This window comes from Pseudorca crassidens, chromosome X, assembly GCF_039906515.1.
Source record: "Pseudorca crassidens isolate mPseCra1 chromosome X, mPseCra1.hap1, whole genome shotgun sequence".
NCBI lineage: Eukaryota > Metazoa > Chordata > Mammalia > Artiodactyla > Delphinidae > Pseudorca > Pseudorca crassidens.
Window position 1 is genome coordinate 44,517,547 of NC_090317.1, and position 18,794 is coordinate 44,536,340.

At 37.9% G+C, this 18,794-nt stretch overlaps 1 protein-coding gene across 6 annotated transcripts in view; it reads left to right on the forward strand.

Annotated features, from left to right (window-relative positions):
* ZMAT1 (zinc finger matrin-type 1) overlaps positions 1 to 18,794 on the forward strand; it is a 156,239-nt gene that overhangs the window by 85,138 nt on the left and 52,307 nt on the right. The window contains exon 4 of one of the 6 annotated variants that reach the window (XR_010939815.1): positions 13,173 to 13,492. The exons of the other annotated variants lie outside the window; for them this stretch is intronic. The gene's annotated coding sequence lies outside the window, so the exon portion shown is untranslated. Of the gene's footprint in view, positions 1 to 13,172; positions 13,493 to 18,794 lie in introns of those variants that run through there. 6 annotated transcript variants of the gene reach the window in all.

The following is an 18,794-nucleotide window of genomic DNA, read 5'->3' on the forward strand; positions in this document are numbered from 1 at the left end:
AGAACAGAATAAAGAAAAAAAGAATGAAGAAAAATGAAGAGAGCCTAAGAGACCTCTGGGACAACCTTAAATGCAACAACATTCGCATTATAGGGGTCCCAGAAGGAGAAGAGAGAGAGAAAGGGCTCGAGAAAATAGTTGAAGAGATTATAGTCGAAAACTTCCCTAACATGGGAAAGGAAATAGCCACCCAAGTCCAGGAAGCACAGAGAGTCCCATACAGGGTAAACCCCAGGAGAAACATGCTGAGACACATAGTAATCAAATTGACAAAATTTACAGACAAAGTAAAATTATTGAAAGTAGCAAGGGAAAAATGACAAATAACATACAAGGGAACTCCCATAAGGTTAACAGCTGATTTCTCAGCAGAAACTCTACAAGCCAGAAGGGAGTGGCATGATATACTTAAAATGATGAAAGGGAAGAACCTACAACCAAGATTACTCTACCCAGCAAGGATCTCATTCAGATTCGAAGGAGAAATCAAAATCTTTAGAGACAAACAAAAGCAAAGAGAACTCAGCACCACCAAACCAGCTGTACAACAAATGCTAAAGGAACTTCTCTAAGTGGGAAACACAAGAGAAGAAAAGAACCTACAAAAACAAACCCCCCAAAATTAAGAAAATAGTAATACTAACATACATATCGATAATTACCTTAAATGTGAATGGATTAAAAGCTCCAACCAAAAGACACAGGCTTGCTGAATGGACACAAAAACAAAACCCATATATATGCTGTCTACAAGAGACCCACTTCAGACCTAGGGACACATACAGACTGAAAGTGAGGGGATGGAAAAAGGTATTCCATGCAAATGGAAATCAAAAGAAAGCTGGAGTAGCTATACTCATATCAGATAAAATAGACTTTAAAATAACGAATGTTACAAGAGACAAAGAAGGACACTACGTAATGATCAAGGGATCAATCCAAGAAGAAGATATAACAATTATAAATATATATGCACCCAACATAGGAGCACCACAATACATAAGGCAACTGCTAACAGCTATAAAAGAGGAAATCGACAGTAACACAATAATAGTGGGGGACCTTAACACCTCACTTACACCAATGGACAGATCATCCAAACAGAAAATTAATAAGGAAACACAAGCTTTAAATTACACAATAGACCAGTTAGATTTAATTGATATTTATAGGACATTCCATCATAAAACAGCAGATTACACTTTCTTCTTAAGTGTGCATGGAACATTCTCCAGGATAAATCACATCTTGGGTCACAAATCAAGCCTCAGTAAATTTAAGAAAATTGAAATCATACCAAGCATCTTTCCTGGCCACAACGCTATGAGATTAGAAATGAATTACAGGGAAAAAATGTACAAAACACAAACACATGGAGGCTAAACAATATGTTACTAAATAACCAAAAGATCACTAAAGACATCAAAGAGGAAATCAAAAAATACCTAGAGACAAATGACAATGAAAACAGGATGATCCAAAATCTATGGGATGCAACAAAAGCAGTTCTAAGCAGGAAGTTTATAGTGATACAAGCCTACCTCAAGAAACAAGAAAAATTTCAAATAAACAATCTAATGTTACAGCTAAAGCAACTAGAGAAAGAAGAAAAAACAAAACCCAAAGTTAACAGAAGGAAAGAAATCATAAAGATCACAGCAGAAATAACTGAAAGAGAAACAAAGAAAACAATAGCAAAGATCAATAAAACTAAAAGCTCGTTCTTTGAGAAGATAAACAAAATTGATAAACCATTAGCCAGACTCATCAAGAAGAAGAGGGAGAGGACTCAAATCAATAAAATTAGAAATGAAAAAGGAGAAGGTACAACAGACACCGCAGAAATACAAAGCATCCTAAGAGACTACTACAAGCAACTTTATGCCAATAAAGTGGACAACCTGGAAGAAATGGATAAATTCTTAGAAAGGTATAACCTTCCAAGACTGAACCAGGAAGAAATAGAAAATATGAACAGACCAATCACAAGCACTGAAATTGAGTCTGTGATTAAAAATTTTCAAACAAACAAAAGCCCAGGACCAGATGGCTTCACAAGTGAATTCCATCAAACATTTAGAGCAGAGCTAACATCCATCCTTCTCAAACTCTTCTAAAAAATGGCAGAGGAAGGAACACTCCCAAACTCATTTTATGAGGCCACCATCACTCTGATACCAAAACCAGACAAAGATACAACAACAAAAAAGAAAATTACAGACCAATATCACTGATGAATATAGATGCAAAAAATCCTCAAGAAAATACTAGCAAACGGATTCCAACAACACATTAAAAGGATCATACAGCATGATCAAGTGGGATTTATCTCAGAGGTGCAAGGGCTCTTCAATATATGCAAATCAATCAATGTGATACACCATATAAACAAATTGAAGAATAAAAACCATATGATCATGTCAATAGATGCAGAAAAAGCTTTTAACAAAATTCAACACCCATTTATGATAAAACCTCTCCAGAAAGTGGGCATATAGGGAACCTACTTCAACATAATAAAGGCCATATATGACACACCCACAGCAAACATCATTCTCAATGGTGAAACACTGAAAGCATTTGCTCTAACATCAAGAACAAGACAAGGATGTCCACTCTCACCACTCTTATTCAACATAGTTTTGGAAGTCCTAGCCATGGCAATCAGAGAAGAAAAAGAAATAAAAGGAATACAAATTAGAAAAGAAGATATAAAACTCTCAGTGTTTGCAGATGCCATGATACTATACATAGAGAATCCTAAAGATGCCACCAGAAAACTACTAGAGCTAATCAATGAATTTGGTAAAGTTGCAGGATACAAAATTAATGCACAGAAATCTCTTGCATTCCTATACACTAATGATGAAAAATCTGAAAGTGAAATTAAGGAAACACTCCCATTTACCATTGCAAGAAAAAGAATAAAATACCTAGGGATAAACCTAGGGAGACAAAAGTCCTGTATGCAGAAAACTATAAGACACTTATGAAAGAAATTAAAGATGATACCAACAGATGGAGAGATATACCATGTTCTTGGATTGGAAGAATCAACATTGTGAAAATGACTGTACTACCCAAAGCAATCTACAGATTCAATGCAATCCCTATCAATTTACCAATGGCATTTTTCACAGAACTAGAATTAAAATTCTTAAAATTTGTATGGAGACACAAAAGACTCCGAATAGCCAAAGCAGTCTTGAGGGAAAAAAACAGAGCTGGAGGAATCAGGCTCATGGACTTCAGACTATACTACAAAGCTACAGTCATCAAGACAGTATGGTACTGGCACAAAAACAGAAATATAGATCAATGGAACAGGAGAGAAAGCCCACAGATAAAACCACACACCTATGGTCAACTAATCTATGACAAATGAGGCAAGGATATACAATGGAGAAAAGACAGTCTCTTCAATAAGTGGTGCTGAGAAAACTGGACAGCTACATGTAAAAGAATGAAATTAGAACACTCCCTAACACCATACACAAAAATAAACTCAAAATGGATTAGAGACCTAAATATAAGACTGGACACCATAAAACTCTTAGAGGAAAACATAGGTAGAACACTCTTTGACATAAATCATCACAAGATTTTTTTTGATCCATCTCCTAGAGTAATGGAAATAAAAACAAAAATAAACAAATTGGACCTAATGAAACTTAAAAGCTTTTTCACAGCAAAGGAAACCATAAACAAGATGAAAAGACAACCCTCAGAATGGGAGAAAATACTTGCAAATGAATCATCAGACAAAGGATTAATTTCTGAAATATATAAACAGCTCATGCAGCTCAATATTTAAAAGACAAAAACCCAATCCAAAAATGGGCAGAAGACCTAAATAGACATTTCTCCTTAAAGACATACAGATGAATAAGAAGCACATGAAAAGCTGCTCAACGTCACTAATTATTAGAGAAATGTAAATCAAAACTACAATGAGGTATCACCTCACATCAATTAGAATGGGCATCATTATAAAATCTGCAAACAACAAATGCCGGAGAGGGTGTGGAGAAATGGGAACCCTCTTGCACTGTTGGTGGGAATGTAACTTAATACAGCCACTATGGAGAACAGTATAGAGGTTCCTTAAAGAACTAAAAATAGAATTACCATATGACCCAGCAATCCCACTACTGGGCATATACCCAGAGAAAACCATAATTGAAAAAGACACATGCACCCCAGTGTTCATTGCAGCACTATTTACAATAGCTAGGTCATGGAAGCAGCCTAAATGCCCATCAATAGACGGATGGATAAAGATCTGGCACATATATACTATGGAATATTACTCAGCCATAAAACGGAACAAAACTGGGTCATTTGTTGAGACATGGATGGATCTAGAGACTGTCATACAGAGTGAAGTAAGTCAGAAAGAGAAAAACAAATATCGTATATTAACACATATATGTGGAACCTAGAAAATGGTACAGATGAACCTGTTTGCAGAGCAGAAATTGAGACACAGAAGTAGAGAACAAACATTTGGACACCAAGCAGGTAAAGCGCCGGGGGGTGGGGTTTATGGTGTGATGAGTTGGGAGATTGGGATTGACATGTATACACTCATGTGTATAAGATGGATGACTAATAAGTAAATAAAAAAATAAATAAAAAGAAAAAAAGAATGCAAACCTCTCTGACTCATTCGAAATTTTAAATTGGCATCAATTTTTCCCTGAACTCCTTTATATATGTACATGTAAATACAGATATGGTAAATAATTTTAGTTTGTCCTCTGTGTGTTAAGGGCATTTATGGGTTTTTTTCTATTTGTTTCTAGCTTCCACCCATGCATTCCACATTGGAGATATTTGCCAACTCCTCAAATTTGAGAAAACAACCTTCTTCCTCCTTCTTTGGCTCCTCCCCCTCTCCCCCTTGATCCCAGTTCCCATCTCCCTGTTTTCCTTCTATTAGTTTTGAGGCATCTGATCAGAGTCCAGTTATCACTGCCTGAGCCCTTTAAATCATGTCCGTGCATCAGAAGAAATGTAAGCCTTCACTCTTGTTCAAACCTGGAGCAAACTATAGGAACCCTCTCTTCTCAGAGGAGGAGCCTGTTTTGTATAATCTATGTAAAGTATGCTTATTAATCTGTTAATTGCAACCACTCAGTTAGGTTGTTTGAAAATGTTGACCATTGACTTAAAACTGTGATTCACTTCCAGAGCTCGAAGTGATATGTTCTCTTGCAACAAATTTGAGCAAGATCTGTATTAATGACCTGAGTGCATGGCCAAGAGGTTCATTAAGAATTTTGAGATCTGAAGATGATGAGACTAGCAACCAGTAATCATAAATAAGAGTGATTTCTGAGATCTAGTACTTGGGTTACAAGGAGATGTTGTATTAAAGTAAACATGCAGACTGTCAGATGTGAAGAGCATGTCTGGAATACCAACCATAACACTCTGCATGACCTCTTCTGACAAATAGCCTTGGTACAAATGAACTTAAGAAAGCAAAAACACTCATTGAAAAGACTTGTCTGAAACAAAGAAATGATCCAAGTTAACAGAAGGCTAAATCATTACTCTATTGAGTGAATTTAGTTTTTCTCTGTAGACATTAGCCAGTTTCTAGTAGTTGGTTGTCTTAGGAGCATGAATTAATTCTCTAATACTGGTAGAAAGTAGGCAGCTCCTAGACTTGTGTGCTCCGGGATGCTGTTGGAGAATTTAGGAGCAATCTTAGTTTACTAGTGCTCAGTGAGTTAATATGAGATCTGGAAGATAAGGTTTCCTGAGTCTTTTCAGCTCTATACTGCCTTTTAGGAAGCTCCCATAACTGCTCTTTGGGTCTGAATTCCCAGTGTTGTCAAAGACAGAGCTAACTGTACGAGTAAATAAAAATAATTGTTTCTGTTTTTAATGGGCAAATAGATCATTTGCCCTCTCCTTCTAAGACTCTTTGGGAAACCCAATTCAACCAGAGTCTGTAATCTAACCTTTTGGAATGTAAATAACTCTCTTCAAGGGTCTGGATTTCATCCCCTTTGAAATGTAAACACCTAGCAAAGTCTTCCTGGCACTTGATAGCTTAACCAGCTTTGTCTTAGGCTGTAACCATTTGCTTATAGAGGAGGTAAGAGAGGATTTTCTATTCTTATGGGAAGGTAATTAACTAGAACAAATACCTATCTCAATTCTCAACTGAACTTAGGATGAACTATATGAAAAAAAATATATATATACAAATTGTCCTGTTAAGTCCTCTTATAGGAGACACAAGGATACCATAAAACCTGAAGAGTATGTGTTATGTATGGCTGCAATCTATCTATATAAATGTATGTGAAAATGCCCTGACTTTATAGTTTTATATTACAAACTGCCTATGCACACATAACTTGGATGCTTATTAAAAATGAAACATCAATCTTTCTACACTTTGTGGTGAATACTCTGCATTGTTAGCAGGATTTTTATTTACACAATACTACAGACATCCACAGGTTTGAGACATGGTAAAGAATGGGCTAGAAATCAAGGGTACAGGCAATGGTGATCCAGGCAGGGAAATAGCTGGAAACCTGAAATCAAACCCAAACCAAAGGTCAAGGCAAAGATCAAATCAGAAACCAAGCCTGCAAGCAAAAGACATGGGATTGATAGACGCATGTGATGGGGAAATCCTGAGGTCAGGCACAGGTAGGCATGCTGAAGAAATTCAAGGAGGACCAAAATACAGAAAGACAAGGTAAAGAGGGTAGTCAAAAGTTCAAGCACAGTCAGGAACTTTATAGAAGCCAAAATGGGTGGCATGAGCTGAAAAGCAAATATATTGTCCCCTACATTCAGAGACCTGGCCCCAAAGCAAGCTGTCCTGACCAGAGGATTCATATATTTTCTGCAAGATGAATGCCAATTGTAGGGCTGGCCTACAGCAGCTAGCAAAAATATGAGGGAAGATTTTGATTTCCTCTACAAAGTAAGATTGTTTCTATTCTATTGGAACTAATGCCTGCTCTTTTGTTACTTTTTGGTAGTCTGGGGAGACTGAATTTATAAAACAATGTGTGCAGCAAATCTAAAGAGCTGTTGAGTCCAATTCTAATAAGAAAAAAAAAAGAACATAGGGAGCTGGTTAAATAAAGTATGCCAACTCCATAAGTGAGAAATGATATAGCTATTAAAAAGTATAATGTAGATCTCTTTTATTGACATGGAAAATATCTACAATATATATTAATGTGTGTATATAATATATATAATTTTAAAAATTCAACCAGTATACACTGGTAAGGCAACAAAATAGTTATTGTTTATGACCAGTGTCTGTTCTGTTTGGTGACTGCCCTATACTGTTTGTTTCATATTTTAAGTATCGTTTTTCTGTATATGCATAGAATGTTCACCAAAAGTCTAACTGTGGTCATCTCTGGGCAGGGGCAGGTTTGAGAGATTCTACTTTATTCTCCTTTAGACAAAGAAACATGCTAATTCATTTTGCCCACTTGCAGCAGAGTGTAGTAAAGTTAATCTCAAACCTCACAGTGTATCAGAACCACTAGACACTTTTAAAACCTACAAATGCTACAGTCCCATTCCCAGAGATTTGTTTTACTTGGTCTTGGGTAGGGATATGAATATATTTTAATGGCTCTCTGGGTGAGTTTAATTTGTACTCAGGATTGGGAATCAGTCAAGGTTAGGAACACAGGCTGGGGAGCTGGACTGCCTGGGTTTAAATCCTGGCTGTGTCACTTATTCTTCCTGTGATAGTGAGCAAAATAATTAATTTCTTTGTGCTTTAGTTTTCGCACCTGTAAAAAAATGAGAATTTTAGTAACATCTAATTCTTAGGGTTGTTGTGGGATTACCACACACACACAACACTTTTATAAAGTAGTACAAGTATGCTTAATAGAGTTTGTTATTATTATAATGCCAATTTATTTTTTAAAACATTGCATTTATCATATCTCTCAGAAGTCATTCCATATTTGCATACGGGACTACATGAAAACTCCTCACCCTGGTATGTCAGCTTTATCTCTCCTTTTACTTCACCTACACTATATCTTAGTTAAATATGAGTAGGGATTTCCAAACCCTTTCAGAACATTCCCACATGTAAAACAAAATGAGTGCTCCATGTCATCATGATGCTCAAATATGCTCAAATAATCATCTGCCCTCAAGCAATAGGAGACAAGACTGATGACTCATCTGGGTTGTGAAATTATGTTAGAAGTGCCTGTAGACAGAGGAGCCAGCATTTTCCCACACAAACATCTACATGCTACCTATTCTGAGCATTGTTCCTGAGGTCTTTTCCTACCTCCAGGCATTGAGAAGGTCTCAGTCTATGACAAGAGGATGATGGATGTGTTTGTGAAAATAATCAATAAACAATCAATAATAAGAATAGAAAAGAGTTTTATTTGAGCCAAACTGAGAGCTAACCTGGAATCCTGCTTCTTAGATTACTCTGAGAAACTGATCCAGAGAAGCAGGGTTTTTAGCACAGTTTTATATCTTGTCAGAACAAAGAACATTAAACAAGTCAGAGATACATTTCTTCACTGTTTAAAAAAACAGACCAGCACATACACATACAGCACAGCACGTACAGTATGGCCTTGGCAGCTAGGAAGGAAGTCTTATCATCAAAGCAGTACCAGAATTAGCATCCCAGAAAGAAGGGCATTTAATCTTTATTTTTAACGTGGACATTCTTTACTTCTTGTCAGTGTGCCCTTTTCTTTAATAATTAAAGCAGATGTACAGCGTATGTTTGATAGGCCACAAACAGGCATAAAATTCAAGTTAAATCATGCATAAGCCAGAAAGACTTCACTATATCTCAGTATGTAAAAATTTCTTTTATCAGATGGTTACATATACGTTATGATCATAGGTCCTGGACAGTCACTTATAAGTGTGTCTATCCCAGATACAGCAACTATATGGCATCCGTATAACCACTTCTTCCTACACCCATAGTAGCATCAATAATTGAACGTGGTTTTCTTTACCACTGAGTCTTTTTACCACAGTGCTCTGAACAGCTAGACCAAGTGAATCAGATATGGTGCCAGAAATTATGGCAAACCATCCTTTGACTTTTCAAAATCTGAAGCTCATCTATCATTTTGGTAGCATCTTCTGCTTTGATTACTTTAAAGTGAGATCCAGCTTAATTTTAAGGGGTTGGAAAAGTTTCTTCTCCCCTTAACAATCACATAGAAAGCCCTTTCATTTTCTAGAGACAACATAAAGCAATAGTACTTGCTTTTGGTTAAAAAACATGAGCTGTCAGCCAGCAACAGTTATACATTGTAAAATGCAGCACTCATGTCTTCTCTCTTCCATTTTCCTCTGTTGCATTATGTATTCACATTGGCATGTGAGCTTGCATTCTGGCCAAAGGTGTTAGTTAATATGAGAAGGTTCATTTCTTTGAGAGTTTATTAGATAAAGAGCTAAAAGAAAGCACTACCAAGATAGCACTGAGAAGGTAAAAACACAAATCTGGCACCTCTTTTCCATAAAGATTTCATCTGAATTTGGAAACAGTATGTTGGGAGCTCTCAGAAGCATCTTAGCCCTCTCCCTAGAATATTTTCAGGAAAAACAATTGAAATTCAGGGGAAAAATAACCTGAATATCTTTCTCAGGATGGAATTGTGTTTTCACCTGCTTAGCACCAACTAAGTGATTGAAACAGGATTCAAGTCCTGTCTGGAGGCTCTGACGTCCATTCTCTTTCCAGTGTAAGACACAGCCTGCTGTTAGACACAACACTGCCTGCCCTGATATATCTCAAAATATTTTCAAGAATGTAAATACAGGAGGAAAATAAAAATAAAGCTAACAGGGCTTCCCTGGTGGCGCAGTGGTTGAGAGTCCGCTTGCCGATGAAGGGGACACGGGTTCGTGTCCCAGTCTGGGAAGATCCCACATGCCGCAGAGTGGCTGGGCCCGTGAGCCATGGCTGCTGAGCCTGCGTGTCCGGAGCCTGTGCTCCGCAACGGGAGAGGCCACAACAGTGAGAGGCCCGCGTACCACAAAATAAATAAATAAATAAAGCTAACATTTATTAAATGCCTACTAGGCAGGCTCTGTAGGAACTACTTTACATAAAGCACTTTGTAAATAGCAAAGCATTTTTGAAATTTTATTCATTATAGTAAAGGGTAAGTGAGATTTGTTTTTACCACCTGCGAGTACTTTCCTTTATCAACACCCCAGTACTCCCTTTAGTACTTCTTTAGATTTCATTTCTCCAGTTATTCAGTGTCCTTCTTCTGTTCCCTTACTTCTGAGGCGGAAACTCTTGTGTCTGCACTGGCCTGCCTTTCTCTAGTTGTAGATCTTTCCTTTCTTCCTCCTCCTCATTAAAAATGACTTTCCTATGTCTCATCAACTAATTGCTTAGCTAATACATTTTATAGCAGGATTTCTCTTGGTACAAATGAGTGATGGAGACAGATGGTTTAAATACCTGGAACTAACACAACATTGTAAATCAACTATACTTCAATAAAAGAAAAAAAGACGGCTTAACACAAAACCTATAGCAAAGGAAGTTACTATTGATGGACTTGCACTCACTGCAGTAGGCCACTGGAGGAAACACCTTGTGGATGGTAGTGAGATTTTGCAGTAAGAAAGACATGGGTTAGATTCTCAGTTCTGTCACTAATGAGCTCTATGTTATTGGGCTAGTCACTTTTCCTCTGGCAATCTCATTTTCTCTGTCTGTAAAAGGAGTGACAAAAAAGGATTGTTACCATCTATTTTAGCACTAGAATTGTGTGATTTTATTAGTAATGCATCTTCTTAACAAAAAGTTATAAGGAGAAAGAGCATTATAAACAGTATATTATGCTGTCTTTTTGCAATTCCCATTAAAAGCAGGTTTAAAAGTCACAGTTGTACAGTGATTTAGGAGCTACAACCTGGATATCTGCATGATAATCTTGGCTCCATCACTTAATAGTGCCACTTAGCTGTGTGGCTTTGGGAAAATTGATCTCTCAGCTTCCACATCTGAAAAAATGGGGATAACATTAGTATTTTTGAATTAAATTGTTGTGTGATATAATTAATGTATGGGAAGCCCCTAACAAACACTAGCTATTACTGTTATAAAGCTCTGTATAAGTCCCAGTATCTTAATCTGTTACAAGAATTCTTGAGAAAAGTAGAAACAACCATCAGAGAGAGGTAGTGTGGAAAAGAAGGTGTATTAATGTTTGTGTTGGGTGGAGGGGCAGATATTAAGTAGTAGTAATCCATGAGCTGAAAGTGACAGGGTAACGATAAGTCCAGATTCTCATCCATATCTTGTGTGTATTTAATGGACTGCTGGTCTTTCCTGTCTTTTACTCGTTTTCCTTTGCCAGTCTCTGTTTTGATTTGCAAGTCACAGAGCCTTGCCCAACAGGATGGATGATGTCTAATTTCCTTAGATTAACATGGAGTTATTATGAGGGGGTTGTTTTGTGCCATTTAGGTTTTGCTAAGAGTACTGAAACCTTTTCTAAGTGAGGCTTTGGCAGAAGTGAGTGGGTGCTCATCCTAATCTTCCAGAAGATTCATTTTAAAGTCTAGATCTCAAAAATAATTCCAGAAATATCACTTGAAGCAAGATATTGTCTCCCCACACCCACCTTTTCCATCAAGCTTTGTGGGTTTTGAAAAATTATATGAGAGCTATTTGGACACTTTTCATATCTAAGACTCTTCTGCAGACTGCCTTGGATGATTATGGGTCTGATCAGGGGTGAAGCTGAAGGAAAACCTTAGAAGTACACATGTATGATGATTAAGGGTACCAGTTGAGGCAGCAGAGTTGACTTTCCGGGGTTTTATAAGATTATATATCCCAAGGTGGGCTTTATCATTTTAGCCCATATCATAGGTCGCCAACAAAGTTCAGTGTTTCCATTGAACAAATATTACTTCTAGGGGGAAGCTTTGGAGCCACACAGGAGAGCGCAGCAACAGGGGTGCAGTGGGCAAAGTGGAGAGATTCCCCCGCACAGAGGATCAGTGCCGACCAGCACGCGCAAGCCCGAGAGGCTTGTCAGCTCATCCGCCCGGGTGGGTGGGGGCTGGGAGCTGAGGCTCGGGCTTTGGTCGGACCCCAGGGAGAAGACTGGGGTTGGCTGCGTGAACACAGCCTGAAGGGGACTAGTGCGCCACAGCTAGCCAGGAGGGAGTCCGAGAAAAAGTCTGTACCTGCCGAAGAGGCAAGAGGCTTTTTCTTGCCTCTTTGTTTCGGGATGCGTGAGGAGAGGGGATTAAGAGCTCCAGAGACGGGCCGGAGCCGCGGCTATTAGCAGGGACCCCAGAGACGGGGGCATGAAATGATGAGGCTGCTGCTGCCGCCACCAAGAAACCTGTGTGCAAGCACAGGTCACTCTCCACACCTCGCTTCCCGGGAGCCTGTGCAGCCCGCCACTGCCAGGCTCCCCTGATCCAGGGACAATTTCCCCAGGGGAACACACGGCACGCCTCAGGCTGTTGCAGTGTCACACCGGCCCCTGTCACAGGCTTGCCCCGCATTCTATACCCCTCCCTCCCCCCAGCCTGAGTGAGCCAGAGCCCCGGAATCAGCTGCTACTTTAACCTCGTGCTGTCTGAGCGAAGAACAGACGCCCTCAGGCGACCTACATGCAGAGGCGGGTCCAAATCCAAAGCTGAACCCCAGGAGCTGTACAAACAAAGAAGAGAAAGGGAAATCTCTCCCAGCAGCCTCAGGGGCAGCGGACTAAATCTCCACAATCAACCTGATGTACCCTGCATCTGTGGAATACCTGAATAGGCAACAAATCACCCCAATTTGAGGTGGTGGATTTGGGAGCAACGATATATATATTGTTTTCTTTTTCTTTTTTTGTGAGTGTGTATGTGTATGCTTCTGCGTGAAATTATGTCTCTATAGCTTTGCTTTTACAATTTGTCCTAGCGTTCTGTCTGCCCGGTTTTTTTTGTTCTCTTTTGTTTTTAGTATAGTTTTTAGCACTTCATATCATTGGTGGATTAGTTTTTTGGTTTAGTTGCTCTCTTCTTTCTTTCTTTTTATTACTTTTTAATTTTTTTATTTTTAATAATTATTTTTTATTTTAATAACTTTTAATTTAATTTTATTTATTTTTCTTTCTTTCTATCTTTTTTCTCCCTTTTATTCTGAGCCATGTGGATGACAGGATCTTGATGCTTTGGCCGGATGTCAGGCCTGTGCCTCTGAGGTGGGAGAGCCGAATTCAGGATATTAGTCCACCAGAGATCTCCCAGCTCCACATAATATCAAACGGCAAAAATCTCCCAGAGATCTCCATCTCAACACCAAGACCCAACTCCACTCAACGACCAGCAATTTACAGTGCTGGACACGCTATGCTAAACAACTGGCAAGACAGGAACACAACCCCACCCATTAGCAGAGAGGCTGCCTAAAATCATACTAAGGTGACACACACCCCAAAACACACCACCGAATTTAGACCTGCCCACCAGAAAGATGAGATCCAGCCCCATGTACCAGGACACAGGCACTAGTCCCCTCCACCAGGAAGCCTACACAACCCACTGAACCAACATAAGCCACTGGGGGAAGACACCAAAAACAAGGGGAATTATGAACCTGCAGCCTGCAAAAAGAAGACCCCAAACAGAGTAAGTTAAGCAACATGAAAAGACAGAGAAACACAGAGCAGATGAAAGAGCAAGTTAAAAGCCCACCAGACCAAACAAATGAAGAGGAAATAGGCAGTCTACCTGAAAAAGTATTCAGAGTAATGATAGTAAAGATGATCCAAAATCTTGGAAATAGAATGGAGAAAATACAAGAAATGTTTAACAAGGACCTAGAAGGACTAAAAAGTAAACAAACAATGATGAACAACAAAATAAATGACATTAAAAATTCTCCAGAAAGAATCAATAGCAGAATAACTGAGGCAGAAGAATGGATAAGTGACCTGGAAGATAAAACAGTGGCAATAACTACTTCAGAGAAGAATAAAGAAAAAAGAGTGAAAAGAATTAAGGACAGTCTCAGAGACCTGTGGGACAATATTAAATGCACCAACATTCGAATTATAGGGGTCCCAGAAGAAGAAGAGAAAAAGAAAGGGAATGAGAAAAAATTTGAAGAGATTATAGTTGAAAACTTCCCTAATATGGGAGAGAAAATAGCAAATCAATCCAGGAAGTGCAGAGAGTCCCATACACGATACATCCAAGGAGAAACGTGACAAGACACATATTATTCAAACTATCAAAAATTAAATACAAATATAAAAAACAGCAAGGGAAAAACAACAAATAACATACAAGGGAATCCCCATAAGGTTAACAGCTGATCTTTCAGCAGAAACTCTGCAAGCCAGAAGGGAGTGGCAGGACATATTTAAAGTGAAGAAAAGGAAGAAACTACAATCAAGATTACTCTACCCAGCAAGGATCTCATTCAGATTCGAAGGAGAAATTAAAAGCTTTAGAGACAAGCAAAAGCTAAGTGAACTCAGCACCACCAAACCAGCTTTACAACAAATGGTAAAGGAACTTCGCTAGGCAGGAAACACAAAAGAAGGAAAAGACCTACAATAACAAACCCAAAATAATTAAGAAAATGGTAATAGGAACATACATATTGATAACTACCTTAAATACAAATGGATTAAATGCTCCAACCAAAAGATATAGACTGGCTGAATGGATAAAAAAAACAATACCCGTATATATACTGTCTACAAGAAACCCACTTCAGACCTAGGGACACATACAGACTGAAAGTGAGGGGATGGAAAAGACATTCCATGCAAATGGAAATCAACAGAAAGCGGGAGTAGCAATTCTTATATCAGAAAAAGTAGACTTTAAAATTAACACTATTACAAGGACAAAGAAGGACACTACATAATGATCAAGGGAACAATCCAAGAAAAAGATATAACAATTGTAAATATTTATGCACCCAACATAGGAACACCTCAATACTTAAGGTAAATGCTAACAGCCATAAAAGGGGAAATCGACGGTAACACATTCATAGTAGGGGACTTTAACACCACATTTTCACCAAAGTACAGATCATTCAAAATGAAAATATATAAGGAAACACAAGGTTTAAATGATACATTAAGCAAGATGGACTTAACTGATATTTATAGGACATTCTATCCAAAACAACAGAGTATACTTTCTTCTCAAGTGCTCATGGAACATTCTCCAGGATAGATCATATCTTGGGTCACAAATCAAGCCTTGGTTAATTTAAGAAAATTGAAATCGTATCAGGCATCTTTTCTGACCACAATGCTATGAGACTAGGTATCAATTACATGAAAAAAATCTGTAAAAACTACAAACACGTGGAGGCTAAACAATACACTACTTAATAACCAAGAGACCACTAAAGAAATCAAAGAGGAAGTCAAAAAATACCTAGAAACAAATGACAATGAAAACACAATGACCAAAACCTATGGGATGCAGCAAAACAGTTCTAAGAGGGAAGTTTATAGCAATACAATCATACCTTAAGAAACAAGAAACATCTAAAATAAACAACCTAACCTTACACCTAAAGCAATTACAGAAAGAAGAACAAAAACCCTCCAAAGTTAGCAAAAGGAAAGAAATCATAAAGATCAGATCAGAAATAAATGAAAAAGAAATGAAGGAAATGATAGCAAAGATCAATAAAACTAAAAGCTAGCTCTTTGAGAAGATAAACAAAATTGATAAACCATTAGCCAATTCATCAAGGAAAAAAGGGAGAAGACTCAAATCAGTAGGATTAGAAATGAAAAGGAGAAATAACAACTGACACAGCAGAAATACAAAGGATCATGGGAGATTACTACAAGCAGCTCTATGCCAATTAAATGGACAACCTTGAAGAGATGGACAAATTCTTAGAAAAGCACAACCTTCCAAGAGAGAACCAGGAAGAAATATAAAATATAAACAGTCCAATCACAAGCACTGAAATTGAGACTGTGATTTAAAATCTTCCAACAAACAAAAATGCAGGGCCAGATGGCTTCACAGGTGAATTCTATCAAACATTTAGAAAAGAGCTAACACCTATTCTTCTCAAACTCCTCCAAAATATAGCAGAAGGAGGAACACTCCCAAACTCATTCTACAAGGCCACCATCACCCTGATACCAAAACCAGACAGATTTCACAACGAAAGAAAACTACAGGCCAATAGCACTGATGAAAATAGATGCAAAAATCCTTAACAAAATACTAGCAAACAGAATCCAACAGCACATTAAAAGGATCATACAGCATGATCAAGTTGGGTTTATTCCAGAAATGCAAGGATTCTTCAATACACATAAGTCAATCAATGTGATACACCATATTAACAAACTGAAGAATAAAAAACATATGATCATCTCAATAGATGCAGGAAAAGCTTTTGACAAAATTCAACACCCATTTATGATAAAAACTCTCCAGAAAGTCGGCATAGAGGGAACCTATTTCAACATAATAAAGGCCATATATGACAAAAACACAGCAAACATCATTCTCAATGGTGAAACACTGAAAGCATTTCCTCTAAGATCAGGAACAAGACAAGATGTCCACTCTCACCACTGTTACTCAACATAGTTTTGGAAGTCCTAGCCACGGCAATCAGAGAAGAAAATAAATGAAAGGAATACAAATAGGAAAAGAAGTAAAACTGTCACTGTTTGCAGATGACATGATACTATACATAGAGAATCTTAAAGTTGCTACCAGAAAACTACTAGAGCTAATCAATGAATTTGGTAAAGTAGCAGGATACAAAATTAATGAACAGAAATCTCTTGCATTCACTTACACTAACCATGAAAAATCTGAAAGAGGAATTAAGAAAACATTCCCATTTACCATTGCAACAAAAAGAATAAAATACCTAGGAATACATGTTCCTAAGGAGACAAAAGACATGTAGCAGAAAACTATAAGACACTGATGAAAGCAATTAAAGATGGTACAAACAGATGGAGAGATATACCACGTTCTTGGATTGGAAGAACCAACACTGTGAAAATGACTATACTACCTAAAGCAATCTACAGATTCAATGCAATCCCTATCAAACTACCACTGGCATTTTTCACAGAAGTAGAAGAAAAAATTTCACAATTTGTATGGAAACACAAAAGACCCCGAATAGCCAAAGCAATCTTGAGAAAGAAAAATGGAGCTGGAGGAATCAGGCTCCCTGAGTGCAGACTATACTACAAAGCTACAAGACAGTATGGTATTGGCACAAAAACAGAAATGCAGATCAGCGGAACAGGAGAGAAAGCCCAGAGATAAATCCATGCACGTATGGTCACTTTAATTTGATAAAGGAGGCAAGAATATACAATGGAGAAAACAGCCTCTTCAATAAGTGGTGCTGGGAAAACTGGACAGCTACATGTAAAAGAATGAAATTAGAACACTCGCCAACACCATACACAGAAATAAACTCAAAAAAAAAAAAAGAAAGAAACTCAAAATAGATTAAAGACCTAAATGTAAGGCTAGACACTATAAAACTCTTAGAGGAAAACATAGGCAGAACACTCTATTTTATAAATCACAGCAAGATCCTTTTTCACCTACCTCCTACAGAAATGGAATTAAAAACAAAAATAAACAAATGGGACCTAACGAAACTTAAAAGCTTTTGCACAGCAAAGGAAAACACAAACAAAACGAAAAGACAACCCTCAGAATGGGAGAAAATATTTGCAAATGAAGCAAACTGACAAAGGATTAATCTCCAAAATTTACAAGCTGCTCATGCAGCTCAATATCAAAAAACCCGAAGAACCCAATCCAAAAATGAACAGAAGACCTAAACAGACATTTCTCCAAAGAAGCTACACATATTGCAAACAAACACATGAAAGGATGTTCAACATCACTAATCATTTGAGAAATGCAAATAAAAACTACAATGAGGTATCACCTCACACCAGTCAGAATGGCCATCATGAAAAAATCTGCAAACAATAAATGCTAGAGGGGCTGTGGAGAAAAGTGAATCCTCTTGCACTGTTGGTTGGAAAGTAAATTGATACAGCCACTATGGAGAACAGTATTGAGGTTCCTTAAAAAACTAAAAATAGAACTACCATACGACCCAGCAATCCCACTACTGGGCATATACCCTGAGCAAACCACAATTCAAAAAGTGTTATGTACCAAAATGTTCATTGCAGCTCTATTTACAATACCCAGGACATGGAAGCAACCAAAGTGTCCATCGACAGATGAATGGATAAAGAAGATGAGGCACATATATACAGTGGAATATTACTCAGCCATAAAAGGAATGAAACTGAGTTATTTGTAGTGAGGTGGATGGACCTACAGTCTGTCATACGAGTGAATTAATTTAGAAAGAGAAAAACAAATTTCGTAACACATATATATGGGATCTAAAAAAAAAAAATGGTTATGAAGAACCTAGGGGCAGGACGGGAATAAAGACCCAGACCTACTAGGGAATGAACTTGAGGAAACGGGGAGGGAGAAAGGTAAGCTGGGACAAAGTGAGAGAGTGGCGTGGACATATATACACTACCAAATGTGAAATCGATAGCTAGTGGGAAGCAGCCGCATAGCACAGGGAGATCAGCTCGGTGCTTTGTGACCACCTAGAGGCGTGGGATAGGGAGGGTGGGAGGGAGGGATATGCAAGAGGGAAGAGATATGGGGATATATGTGTATGTATAGCTGATTCACTTTGTTATACTGCAGAGACTAACACACCATTGTAAAGCAATTATACTCCAATAAAAATGTTT